Source organism: Rhinatrema bivittatum, chromosome 2, assembly GCF_901001135.1.
Source record: "Rhinatrema bivittatum chromosome 2, aRhiBiv1.1, whole genome shotgun sequence".
In the NCBI taxonomy this organism is placed as follows: Eukaryota; Metazoa; Chordata; class Amphibia; order Gymnophiona; family Rhinatrematidae; genus Rhinatrema; species Rhinatrema bivittatum.
Genome location: NC_042616.1, coordinates 799,595,092 through 799,607,964, shown reverse-complemented (window position 1 = coordinate 799,607,964; position 12,873 = coordinate 799,595,092). Strand labels below are relative to the sequence as shown.

The 12,873-nt window shown below is 43.4% G+C and overlaps 1 protein-coding gene and 1 long non-coding RNA gene across 7 annotated transcripts in view; one reads left to right on the top strand and one right to left on the bottom strand.

Annotated features, from left to right (window-relative positions):
• The window catches only part of LOC115085754, a 1,125,639-nt gene that overhangs the window by 1,000,290 nt on the left and 112,476 nt on the right, over positions 1 to 12,873 (top strand). The window lies entirely within an intron of this gene.
• Positions 2,380 to 12,873, bottom strand: part of LOC115085755 — a 60,484-nt gene continuing 49,990 nt past the window's right edge. The window contains exon 3 of the long non-coding RNA XR_003854956.1: positions 2,380 to 4,042. This is a non-coding gene — a long non-coding RNA (uncharacterized LOC115085755). The remainder of the gene's footprint in view (positions 4,043 to 12,873) is intronic.

The following is a 12,873-nucleotide window of genomic DNA, read 5'->3' as shown; positions in this document are numbered from 1 at the left end:
CAATTTTGATGATACGGCCAGGAAAACAAACTACCTTTGGTGGGAGAGCTCAGTAAGGCTGTTAGTTGTAAGAACCTTTTTTTTTTTTTTTTTTTTTTTAAACAAATAAATGTTTGTTGACTGTAAAATCAGTCATTTAAGCCATGCATAATTTTGTAAATGTAAACTGATTGCAAGTTTGAAATAAAAATACAAAGTATAGAAAAGCAAGTCTTTTGATCAGTATGTAAAAGTGATGAGTTGTTTGTTTTTTTTTTGTGCTGGTTACCAGTTCTCACCTTAAGGTCCTCCCCACCATCTTACTGCAAACCTATATCCCCATGCATGGAAAACATTACTCGCAGCACCTGTTACCTTACAGTTAATATCCAAGGGGAGGATGGTCTGACTCTGAGCTGTTACAAAACCTTTGCCCATATCCTGAGTCCAAGACTGGTCAAGCTGCATAATGCAGTATCAGGATACCAGTTGTGTTGTGCCCATGTAGTTAGCAGCAATCTCAGTTATCCCTAAGGAAGGAAAGGAATTGAAAAGCTGTGGCTCATATACACTGATCTCTCTCTTAAACGATGCAAACATATTTGCAAGAATCCTAAAGAGCAAATTGAAAGGGATAGTCTCATATTAGTTCATAGAGACCAAATGGGCTTTATAAAGGGCTGGCAAGGGCCATTAACATGGTGAATGAGGGTGAACGGGAGCCATTTTACTCTCCCTGGATGCGGGTGAAACAAAGAAACATGACGGCAGAAAAATACAATTACTGCCTATCTAGTCTACTACCCACCTATTCAGTTTTACAGTCCCTACCACTCCCTCAGAGATCCTCTGTTTATCCCATTTATTGAATTCAGATACTGTCCTTGCCTCCACGGGCAGGCTGTTCTCTGCATCTTCTACTCTTTCTGTTAAAAAAAACAAACAAAAAACAATCTTTTAATTACTTTGGAATCTACCCCTTGAATCCTCATCCCATGACCCCTTGCTCTAGAGCTTTCTTTCTTTTGAAAGAGGCCCACCTTCTCTGCATGGAAACCTTGGAGGTATTTAAATGTCTGTATCGTATTTCTCCTATCACGCCTTTCCTCTGGAGTATGCATGTCTAGATCTTTGAGTCCATCCCCATATGTATTAGAACGAAACTACTGACAATTTTAGTAGCTTTCCGCTGGATAGACTCCAGCCGGCTTACATTCTTTTGAAGATGCGATCTCCAGACCTATGTACCTTCATCAGGGAATTACAGGAGTCAGTATCACCTCTTTTTTTTCTGCTGACCATTCAATGCGCCCAGGCATCTTTCTGGCTTTTGCTGTTGCCTCAAGCCACTTGTTTGACCACCTTAAGATCATCAGTCACAATCACTCTCAGATCCCACTAAAATTTCATGCTTCTTTCACACCTTTTACTGTACCTCTTTTTTGGGGTTTTGCAGCCTAATTCTGCGTTTTTTTTAGCATTAAATTATAGCTGCCTGATCTTAGACCATTCCTCATATTGCTAGAATCCCTTCTTATATTTTCCACATCTTCTTGACGGTCTACCCTGAATCAGACTTTGGTATCATTGGCAAAAAGACAAACCTTTCCAATAATCATTCTGCAATGTTGTTCACAAGAGTTCTCTTTGCAACCCCGAAGAGAATGAATCTGAAAGCCAGTTTGATCCATTGTATAATTGGATTATATGGTGAACCCAGGACCCAGATTCTACTACCTTCAGTTTGGTGTGGACTGCATGGCAGGGATATCTGCCCTCTCTCCTACTGTTTATTTTCCTGTGAGCCACTAGCACCCTGAGATATCAGGTATCTGCAGTGGAGAAGGCACAGAACACAGAATGTATCTCTCTGCATTTTGCATTCTTTCATTTCATTAACACAGACCTCTACTTTGCTCGAGGTCTGTGTTAATGATAATAGTTTTGTCAATTGTCAGACTATAAGGTTAAGCCAAGAAAACTGAACTGCTAGATCTTTGTATTCCAATTGTAATGGGGGGGAGAGATTAGAGCAGCATTCTCATTTAAGTAGGCACAGGGATACATTAGATGCTTGGGTAACAGAATATATGATTTGAATTTACCTTCCTTTTTAAAAAGTGTCAAAGATTTGATTGCTTGGTCCTATCTTCAGTTTTCCTGGTTTTGAAGAATCTCGAAAAAAAAATCTGGGAAAGTGCTTTCAACACATAATTATATAAAATGTAAAACAACTTTAATATTCCAATACAATTAACATAAAGTTGTTTCTTCAACTATTCCAAAAAAGCTTTTAAATCATAAACACAATTTTATATTCATAGCAAAACATTTTTATATATAATCATAAACAATATTTTATACAATTCAAAAAAGAACACACAATATTAACCCCCCACATAACAAAACAGAAACAAAAATACATAAACCTCCAATAAAATATAAAATATTGTATCACATAAAGAAAACAAAAACCCTAAACATCAAATAAATATATCCAAAAACCCTTGCAAGATAATTCACTCTAAAAAATCACAAAATTTCTTCTTTCCCTCTCCTTGTTTTGCTGCCAAGTTTAGATGTGTTTGCTCATGATTATGTAATTAATATCAAGCATTGACATCTGGAAGATTGCCGTATTACTGAGCTCTTTGAAAACAGTTTCTGTGCAGCAAGCGTCATTGGAAGATTTGACTCTGTGGAGCCGTTTTATTTAGTACATCTGAACTTGGTGGCTATACCATGGCTGTTCGTCATTAGGATCTTATTCTTTGTAGAAACTCAATTATTAAAATGAATTTCCTCCGCAGGATTATGTTCATACTAGTCATGCTGCCTGTAAAAGTCCCCATAGCCACCTTTGTTGAGATAAATAGATCTGTTGATAAACTTGTGTGGGCCGGAAATAAAGCTGGAATGAAACACGACATCCTGATGGGTCCGAGGGCAGGGATTGTTTGAGTCTCCTGGACTTAATTAAATACCGAAAAGGTGTACACCTTGGAAATTGTCATAATGCCGTGGAAGGAACCTGGGAATAAACTCTGAGCAACCATGGAAAAGAAGCGCTCCCGTCAAATATAGGAACATCCCTTTCTTATGGGGCTGCTGGACTCATGGCACTGCCTGTTGGCCATAGGGAAAGTTTCTCCCAGCTTTCCTCTTTCACACCACTGTGAAGAAACCCAGGACGTCTTAACTGTGTTAATGAGATAAATTTCACTTGGATGCAACACAGTGATACTAGGCACACAGGGCAACTGTTCATGAAAGAAGAAATTTTGTCACAGGAAAGACTTTCAGCAAAACTCAGAATCAAGCGTATATCTAAATTTAATCCCAACAAATATCACTCTGGTGGATTTATTTATTTATATTCCGCCTTTCGGTTACATTCAGGTCCTGTAGGTAATTCCCTGTCCCCAGAGGGCTCACAATCTGTTTGTACCTGAGGCAGTGGAAGAGCTTACAGCATTCAAAATGTTACTAGCGGGCCCTCTCATTAACAAGGGACTTATAACCAAAATTCATCAAATAATTATGGAAGTAACCTATTAGCCAGATATGAAGAGTTTGGAATTAAGGGTTACAGGTCGGAATATATCAGAGGAAGAATGGAGTCAGATAGAATAAGTCACAGTAATTCTGTGTGTATGACAACCAAGGAGAACGGATACCAAATGGAATCAGCAATAATGTATTCTCAGGAATCTATAAATGCTTCTGCACTGCAGGTCTGGTCCGTTCCTTATCCGCATTTACATTCTCCCTGCATTTAACCCGCATCTCAGCTTGAGAGAAGCAGTGGTTTGCTGGTTGGAGTAACTGCTTCTCCCACTGATGTTCCTCGTGACCCTGGGCAAGTGAATCACTTTGTCTCCTGTTGCCTCAGGTAGCCATGTAGATTGTAAGCATTTTGCGGAAACATCTTTTTGTACCTGAGCCTCTAAACATGCTGTAAGCTTTCTTGAGCCTTACTTGGAAAAGACAGGCTAGAAATCCAGATTTTTCTTGCCATTCCCTAAGACTAGAGATGTCTGGTTGTTGCAATTATGCCCGTATTCTGCAAAAAAAAAAGCCACTAGTTGGTCAGTAACAAGGAAAATGTTGTTAAGTATAGCAGCATCTAATTTTACACATGCAGATCTAACAAAATACATAGACGGGCTCGCATGGCCCTCCCTCCTTCCTCACATGGAGAATGAGGAAGAGAAATGAGTCCCTGATCAGCCTTGTGGCACTTTGATAAGAAGGGGAGCCTGGTTTGCTGCCCACTCCTGCTTTTCTTCCGTTTTGTCACCACGCCCCCCACCCTCTTTAGTCAGCAAGAGAGAAAAGAATGAAAAGAATATGATCCGATCTCTCATCCAGTGAATAGCTGGTGTGAATACATATCTTGTAGATATGGTTTTAGTCATTTGAATGAATTTTCAGTGCATTTGAATTTTCAGTGCATTTGAACGCCTAAGTTAGGGGCATTCCAGGGGCATCACTGGAAGCAGTTGAGTTAGCCAGTTAAGTTGGGCATTTGAATATAAAGTCCTGTAAAGTGCAAAAACTCTACATGTGAAAACAATCTGACGTGTTGTGCTTTAAGCACACTGGTGAGTTAGGTGATAATAGTTCAGGGCAAAGAGTGAGTTTTCTCGCCTGAATTGACTTATATAGCACAATGGGCTCCATGGTGTCAAGTGAATTCGGTGAGTTTTAAGGATGGAACTGAGCTTAAGAATACCAGCCTGTTTCACATGAGCCTCTGCACGACTTTTGGATGCTCATTACTTTTGTCATTGCTAAGTGAAGATGGATTTGAAACATCATAGTGGCAAAAGGCTCTATACGCCTTCGCTCGACAATCAAGCCCCACCCATTTTTGTGCAGAGAAAGCACTACTTACAACCCCAGACCCCTCTGATAAATGCTACATTAGCATTCTGCATTTACATCTATCTTACTACAGTAATGTGGCCAGTTAACATAGAGTTATGTGCCCGTATGGCTCTGTTGGCTAACTGGGAAAGCTTATTCTTGCAGGCAACACTAGATCCTATCTTTCTGTAGAGAGCCTTCCATTGTATGAACTATTACCTTCATACTTGACAAAGTGGAAATTTTTTTTTATTCCAGTCACATGACAGAAAATAGATATATTTCAAACAGTGTAAAGTTGAACTGAGAAGGTATGTATTGCACGTCTTTCTGCTATGTTACAGCAAGTCTGGATATCAGGGGCAGCACCATGCAATGGGCCATACGTTATTCCATGGGAAGACTGAAAGGCTGGGAGTGGGGGATTGGGGGCAGGCAGGGGGTTGCTGACTTAAATGTTTTTCTGTAACTGAGCAAGCAAGGAGAATAACATGCTGTGCTTGGAATTGTAGGAGTCTGCTTCCTGCATGTCAATTGTTGGAATTGTAGGAGTCTGCTTCCTGCATGTCAAATCTGCCCCTTCAAAACAGGGACACAACACCAACTGGTGTACATTTCCCTGTATTTGATGTGTTTATGTACTAGTCCCAGACATCTTTCCTGGTGTCATAGAGGTGCTTTGCAAGAAATGGTTTCCCAGTCCTTTAGAAGAGAATATAGGGGCGGATTTTAAAAGGGTTATGTGTGTAACCCTTTAAAACCCATTCTTGCACGCGCTGAGCCTATTTTGCATAAGCCTGGCTACGCACACAAGACCCTGGACACGCGTATGTCCCAGGGCTTTGAAAAAGGGGCGGAAAGGGGGCAGGGCGTGGATCGGGCGCCAGCCACGGGCAGGTGTAAAGAACAAAATAAAGATAGGGGGGAGGATTTAGGTAGGGCTGGGGGGCAGGTTAGATAGGGGAAGGTGGGGGGGAGCGGAAGGAAAGTTCCAACCAAGGCCGCTCTGATTTCGGAGCGGCCTCGGAGGGAACAGGGAAAGCCATCGGGGCTCCCCTAGGGCTCGGCATGCACAAGTGTGCACCCCCTTGTGCGCGCCGACCCCAGATTTTATAACATGCGCGCGGCTGGGCGTGCATGTTATAAAATCGGGCATAGATTTGTGCGCGCCGGGTTGTATGCACAAATCTACGTCCACGCGTAGCTTTTAATATCTGCCCCATAATGCCTCTTTATCAGTCCATGGTTTGGCCGCACCTTGAGTATTGGATGCAGTTCTGATCTCTGCGCCTCAAAAAAAATGTATAGCAGAGCTAGAAAAAGTACAAAGGAGGTCAACAAAAATGATTATATGGATGGATCAGCTCAGGCTCTTCAGAAGAGACAACTGAGATGTGGTATGACAGAAGTTTATAAAATGATATATAGTATGGGCGAGATTAATAAGGAATGATTTACGGTATTAAATAGTACTAGAACTAGGGGACACTCCCTGAAACTGACTTAACATACTTTTTAAAATGTGTTTTTTCTTTATCAATGTACAAATAAGCTAAGAAATTTGTTGCTAGAAAATGTGATTAAGTCTAGTAGTATAACTGAGTTCAGAAATAATGAGATCCATATTCAAAAGCATTTAACCAGCCAACTCAGAATTTAGCCAGCTAAGGGGGTCATTTATCAAAGGCCTTTTCGCATGTGATAGAATGCAAATTAGGGGGAGGATAGGAGTCGGAGCAGAGTTGGCGGTGTCTTCACCGCCAGCGATAATGTTACTAACATTATCGCCAGCAGTAGGTGCCGAATAGCACCACTTTTCACGGTGGTGCTATTTGTGCGTAAGCCGGCAGCCAGCGCACCACCATGGTGCGAAGGCTACGGACTTTCGCAGGCTCGCCCCCCGTTTTCGCAGGATTCATTATTCTGCAAGGAATGATGAATCCACGCCTAAGTTAGGGGCATTCCAGGGGCATCACTGGAAGCAGTTGAGTTAGCCAGTTAAGTTGGGCAGCTAACTTCGATATTCAGAGTACGCCGGATGACTAAGTCTGGCCAGGCCATAGAGCTGTCCTAAAGTTAGCCGGCTATATTCAATAGTGCAGTTTCACTGTTGACTATACCTCCAAAGTTAGCCGGATAAGTTTACCCGGCTAACTTTGCTACCTGGACTGTATCTGAATATGGACCTCAACAGGTCCATAAATATTTATTAGCCAGATAGACTTTGGTTTCTCTACCTCTTAGTTCTTGGGGAGAGCAACAAGAAACAGATTTCCTAGATACTTCCAGTCTACCCGGGCTGGCCACTGTCTGAATCAGGATGCTGGGCTAGATGCCCACTGGTCTGATCCACCAGGGCATTCCTTGCATAGCCCCACCTCTCCTCTCGACATCAAGTGATGAGCTCTCTACCAACAATTCTAAACATACTGAGGTCAGAATTCAGTGATGTGGCAAGCGAGACGTTTGCTGATTAAAGGTAACCAGCTCACTTTGCTTGGGGATATTCTGTAGAATTTAACAGCCAGTCTCCCGCTAAATATATTCATCTTAAGTTACCCAGATAACTTTTTCCGAGTAAGTTTAACCAAATATGTTCAGACTTTGCCACTCGTGAGGCTTTTGAATATTGGGGTAAGAAACTAGCGTGTCGAGCAGGTGCTGATATTACCCCCATCCCCTTCCTTAAAAAAGGATGTGGTCCAAATTCCCTCCTCCCAAATCCCCAACTGTGGCCTGCTGAACTAAAGACTAAGTGCAATAGAGCGGACAGCTTCTGGTACGTTTGTTTTTTATGCATTCACTTCACTGCATTTTAAAAGGCCAACATTTGGTCCCTTCCCTGACAGGGAAGAGTCTAATCCCCTTTCAGAACTGAGTAACTTTAACTGGCTAACTTCAGGGAGTTGGTTACCTTCCTTACTTTAGCCAATACACTCTTTTGAAGCTAAAGTGGAGTCCTTCTTTATGAACAACTAGGCACAGATGCAAATGAAGCAGTAATATTTCCCCCCAGTTAGTACATCACAGTAACGTCTGCAGGCCATGCTTAGCTGCACTCTCATGTCTGTCGGTCCTGTCTGCTGGGGCAGGCATGGACTGACAGACATGTAGGTGCTGGTATTCTTTTCTGAGTTGAGAGACTGATCGGAACGGTGATTATGGCTGCCAGTATTTCACAGACTTAGAGCCTTACCAACCATCAACGCTTCCCCAGCCTTGCTTTTACAGCTACACAGCAGATCTGTTGCTACTCGTTCTGGAGTGGAAAATACCTCTATTATAGCAGTTTGGTATGTATATAAAGTCACTGTTTCCCTCTTAGCGGGGGTAGTTACAGTATTTTAGGAGTTGCACCCGCTTGTTAAACAAGCCCCTACAGGAATGCAGGCATGCTTCAGATATTATGTGGCCTGCACACTTCAGAAGGGTGCCCTATGTGTGCTACATGCTTTGCCACATGCAGTCACTTCTACAAGAGAGCCCCCATGGGCAAGGAAAGGCAAAGCTTGGCCACTCTTTGTGCTTTTCCCGAGTTCAGTCGATCCAATAAAGCAGGCCAAACAGAAATAATTCTGCTAAAGCGGCGTTTTGACATCTTGCACAGTTGACCAAGATGTTGATGCTGTTGAACTGCTCAACTTGAAGAGGCTGTTGGGGGGGGGGGAGGGGGGGGAATCCTGCCATGGCTCAGTTTGTGTCATAGTTTGCACGTGCGCACTTTTACACGATCTGGGCGGAAGGGTTTCGGGGGGGGGGGGGGGGGGGGGTAGGGACAGAGCCAAGGCAGAGTCAGCTCTTACAGTTTTTTTTTTAAGTTACGTCTTCGGAAGCAGAGGCGTAATCTATGTATATATCTGGCCACTGACCTGAGAATTTTCAAAGCAGACTTGGGCGCATATTTTTGCTTTGAAAATCCTCGGTAAAGTCTGCGTACTTCATGTACATGCAAACTTTACTGCTATCCAGGGAGTTATGAAATTACCCTCCCTGTGTCTGACTTTTTCTTGAAGGCAATGTCAAATTGTTTTGCTTCCTGTTATGGTACCTAGGAAATAAAGCAGAAACACTTTAAATATACAAAAACTTTACTGAATGCTTTCCAATTGCAGAAAAATACAGAGCATCATCTTCAATGCTTATAATTACAGCTTTTCAACTTTTGGTTTTTTTGTATTTGTTAATGTTGCTTATTCCGCTCCCTTCTTTGGCTCTGCTTTACTCCATCTTTCCTGCTACCGTTTTGTAAGGGAGAATGGATGATGCATTGGGAAACGGTGCCAGCTCCTCTCTATGGATGACCAGAGAGGGAGGGCTACAAAACCCCTGCAGCTGGCAGCCTTATCCTTGGAGGCCGAGCCACATTAATGTCTGTCTGTCGTCTGTGCTGGCTCTGCCAGCTGAAAGCCCACCAGCTGGGCTCATGAACCTCCCAGATTCTTTCAGCAGGTTCTGAAAGAACAGCTATAATCAGATGTTACAACTGCAAAAGGAAAAAAAAAATACAGTAAGCTGGGCAGTGTTTTCAGAGAGATGAAAGACTGGTTTGTTGTGATAAACTCTAGCTGTCAGCTTTGATAGGTCAGAAGGCACAAGCTTGAAATGGTGAGAGATTTCATCTAGTTGAGAAGTATAAGCAGAGCGCACAAGGCTTACACATGTGTTATCGTGTGCCCTAATACAGGAAGTCTGTGCCACAGTAAAAGCCTTATAAGCTTGACAGTTTGGTATGTGCTGTTCCTCTTACAGACATTTCATGAATTCATTGCTATCCAAGGTCAACAAAGATAGGTGTATCATGCCAGTGTAATATGTAAGAGGTATCCATCCCAAAGGGCCTGAATTTCAAAAGCACTTACATACTTAAAACTGGGTTTTACATCTGTTAAGCACGTTACCTGTGTAAGTGGGCATTTGAAATTTGCTATAATATATGCCATTGAATTGTCAATAGGTTTTGTGCACTAAATGCAATTAAATGGCTTTTGAAAATTGCTACAATAGTATGTTACATTCACATGCGTAACGCCTTCGAAAATTCATAAGTTAGAGGCCAACATAAAAGCATTTGATAATGTGCGTTGTCAGCTGATTTTAATGTAGATGTTAACTGCTGGGAAAACCCATGTTAAATCTGGGGTTTGTGGGATTTAACTCCAGTATAGTCCTGGGGAAATTCTGCGCTACTGCGGAATGCAGAATTCCTCCCCCCCCCCCCCCACCGCACAGAATTGCCAAATTCTGCACAGAAAATAGCAGAGGAGACCCCACCATGCCTTGAACAGAGCGCTTACCGTTCGTGGCGAAGATGAAGGCCCCGGTGTTCTGTTCTCAGCGAAGATGAAGGCCCCCACATGCTGCGGGACACGCTTCGCTCATGTCAAAGATGAAGGTCCCGGAAAGAGTGCATGTGTGTAGAGAGATGTGTGAGAGGAGAGGGAGGGGATGTGAGAGAGAGAGCAGGAGGGGTGAAAGAGCAGGGGGGTGAGCAGGAGGGTGTGAGAGAGTGCAGGGAAGGTGAGAGAAAGCAGAGGGGGTGCTTGAGTGTGGTTTCCAGAGAGAGGGAGCCTATATGAGGAGATTGTGAAGGAGTATTTATGTGTGTGAGAGATTGGGAGCTGGTGTATATGAAAAAGGGCTCGTGTGTATGTGAGGGTGCTAGTCTGTGTGAAGGGAATTGTGTATGTGTGAGACAGAGCCTGTGTGAAGGGCTGCGTGAGAGAGAGACAGAGGTAGCCTTTGTGAGGATGTATGTGTGAGAGAGAAAGGGAGCTTCTGTGGGTGTGTATGCAAGAGAGAGGGCCCTGTGTGAGGGGACGGGTGTGTGAGAGAATGAGGGATCCTATATGAGGTGATGTGTGTGCATTAGAGAAGAGGGATCATGTGTGTGAGAGAGGGAGGGACATAGAGAGCTTGTGTGAGGATGTATGTGTGAGAGAGAAAGGGAGCTTCTGTGGGTGTGTATGCAAGAGAGAGGGCCCTGTATGAGGGGATATGTGTGTGCACTAGAGAAGAGGGACATAGGGAGCTTGTGTGAGGGCAGTACTGAGAACGGGGTCAAGCTCTGGGACTGGCAATAAAGTGGAAAGGGTTGAGCCTAGAGGTGAAGGGGGGGAGATATTGGCAGGTGGTGGACTTGGGGCCTGAGAGGGCAAAGTGGCCAGGGAGCAGGGAGAGCAAGTGGAAGGGACACTCTTACAGTGAATTTCTAGGGAAATTCTGCTCAAAATATTTAAAATTCTGCATCTTTAAGTAATAACTTGTTTCTGTATTTAAAATGTAATTACTTAACACTATTTACATGACAGTCTTTATTTTGACCAATATGAAGTTTGCAGAATTTTGCAGAATTTCAAATTTTTATCGTGCAGAATTTCCCCAGGAGTGTCCAGTGTCGGCCCACTAGTAACATAAGACCTGATGTGGGCTTTGATCTTTCTCAAACCTCCTACTCTGCCCCCACAAGCAGAATGGAGGCCTCTCCCCCACCAATCTCCAGCAGCAGCCTTTTCCATCCTGCCTCACTGGTGCAGTCTGACAAAATTATGTTTGGTGATCTCATGTGCTTTGACTGCTGTTTCGTCAGATGGCGCCAACAGGTCAGAGTGTGAAGACTGACATTCTGCTGTCCTCAGAGAACACCTGTTACAGGTAAGCAACTTTGCTTTAGTGGCAAATACAGGTGGAACAATTTTTCTTTCACAAACTGTAAACATATTTTATAAATCCTCTATAATTCTGCTAAATATAACAGTCCGTGATTGAACTGCACAGTGACTTGATACACATGGGTTGAATTAACACAAGTTTAGTGCTACTGCTCAATAAGATGGTAACTTTCAAACTGCCCAGGACGCAGCGGTTTTATACTTGTGCGCACATGTTCTAAAGTAGCCTGAGCGTGTTCATATATGCTCCTGATTTTAAGTGGGTGCGCAAATCCCAATTCTACTGGGTAAGTCGGAGAATTTTATAACAGCGCACATCCACGTTATTGCCAGTTTCACCAGTTCAGCCACCAATTCGCTATGTTAAGAGCCGGGTCCTGTAACCTGCCGCCCCCCCCCCCCCCCCCAGCCTGTTCTCCCCCAAGTTACCCCAGACCCTTTAAACCCTTCCAAACCACATCTTGCGCCTCCTCCGTAGCAGAAGCAAACTTATATGGCAGTGGACCTGGGCGCGCACCGGGACGCGTAAGTATTTACGCACATTTCTCTCGGCCATGCACAAAATGCCCACGCCCTGCCCAGAACACGCCCCTTTTTGAAATCGAGTGAGATGTGTGCGCAGCAGGAGGTATGCGCACAGCTGGGCAGCTTTTAAAATTCGGTGAGTGCACATGAGCCCGACTTATGCATGCATCTCCCAATTTTGGCCTGCCGGGCTTTTAAAATTCACCTTTCAGAAGCATAAGATGTGCTCAGTTGGATCAGACAAAACTTTCAGCGAGCCTAGCATGCAATCTCCCAACAGCATGACAAATCTCAAAGAGCAGAACCATTGCTTCATCCTCACTCTAAAAGATAGGCACTAGGTTTTCCTGAGTCTACATAGCTAACAATTATTTATGGACTTTTCCTCTAGAAACTTCTTCCAACCCAAGGCCTCGCCCCTGCTGTCTGTCTGTGCTTCTCTCATTAGCATTCAGACAGCAATTATTTTTTTAAATGATTAGAAGATTTATCAAGTGTAGAAGTAAATCTGTCATGCACTAACTCACCTTTGCTTCAGTAAGAAGAGCCGAGCATGGTGGCTTTCAGCTCCTGGAAGACTTGACGATTGGCGCTAATGGTTCCAAGTTCCAGACCTGTGCTAATTCAGGCCCTTTTCAGTCTCCTTTCCAAAGGACAGGAATGCTGCGTGGGTGCCCTAAGAACTCTCTTGTTTAGTAATCTATCTGCACAAAGTTTTCAAGGCATGTCAGGGAGAGGACATAAGGACTCTGACAAGGGTATTGAGATTTTATTTTGTTTTGATCCAGTGCACAAACATCCTGACAAGTAGGCTCTTTTGTTCTGGCTGGCG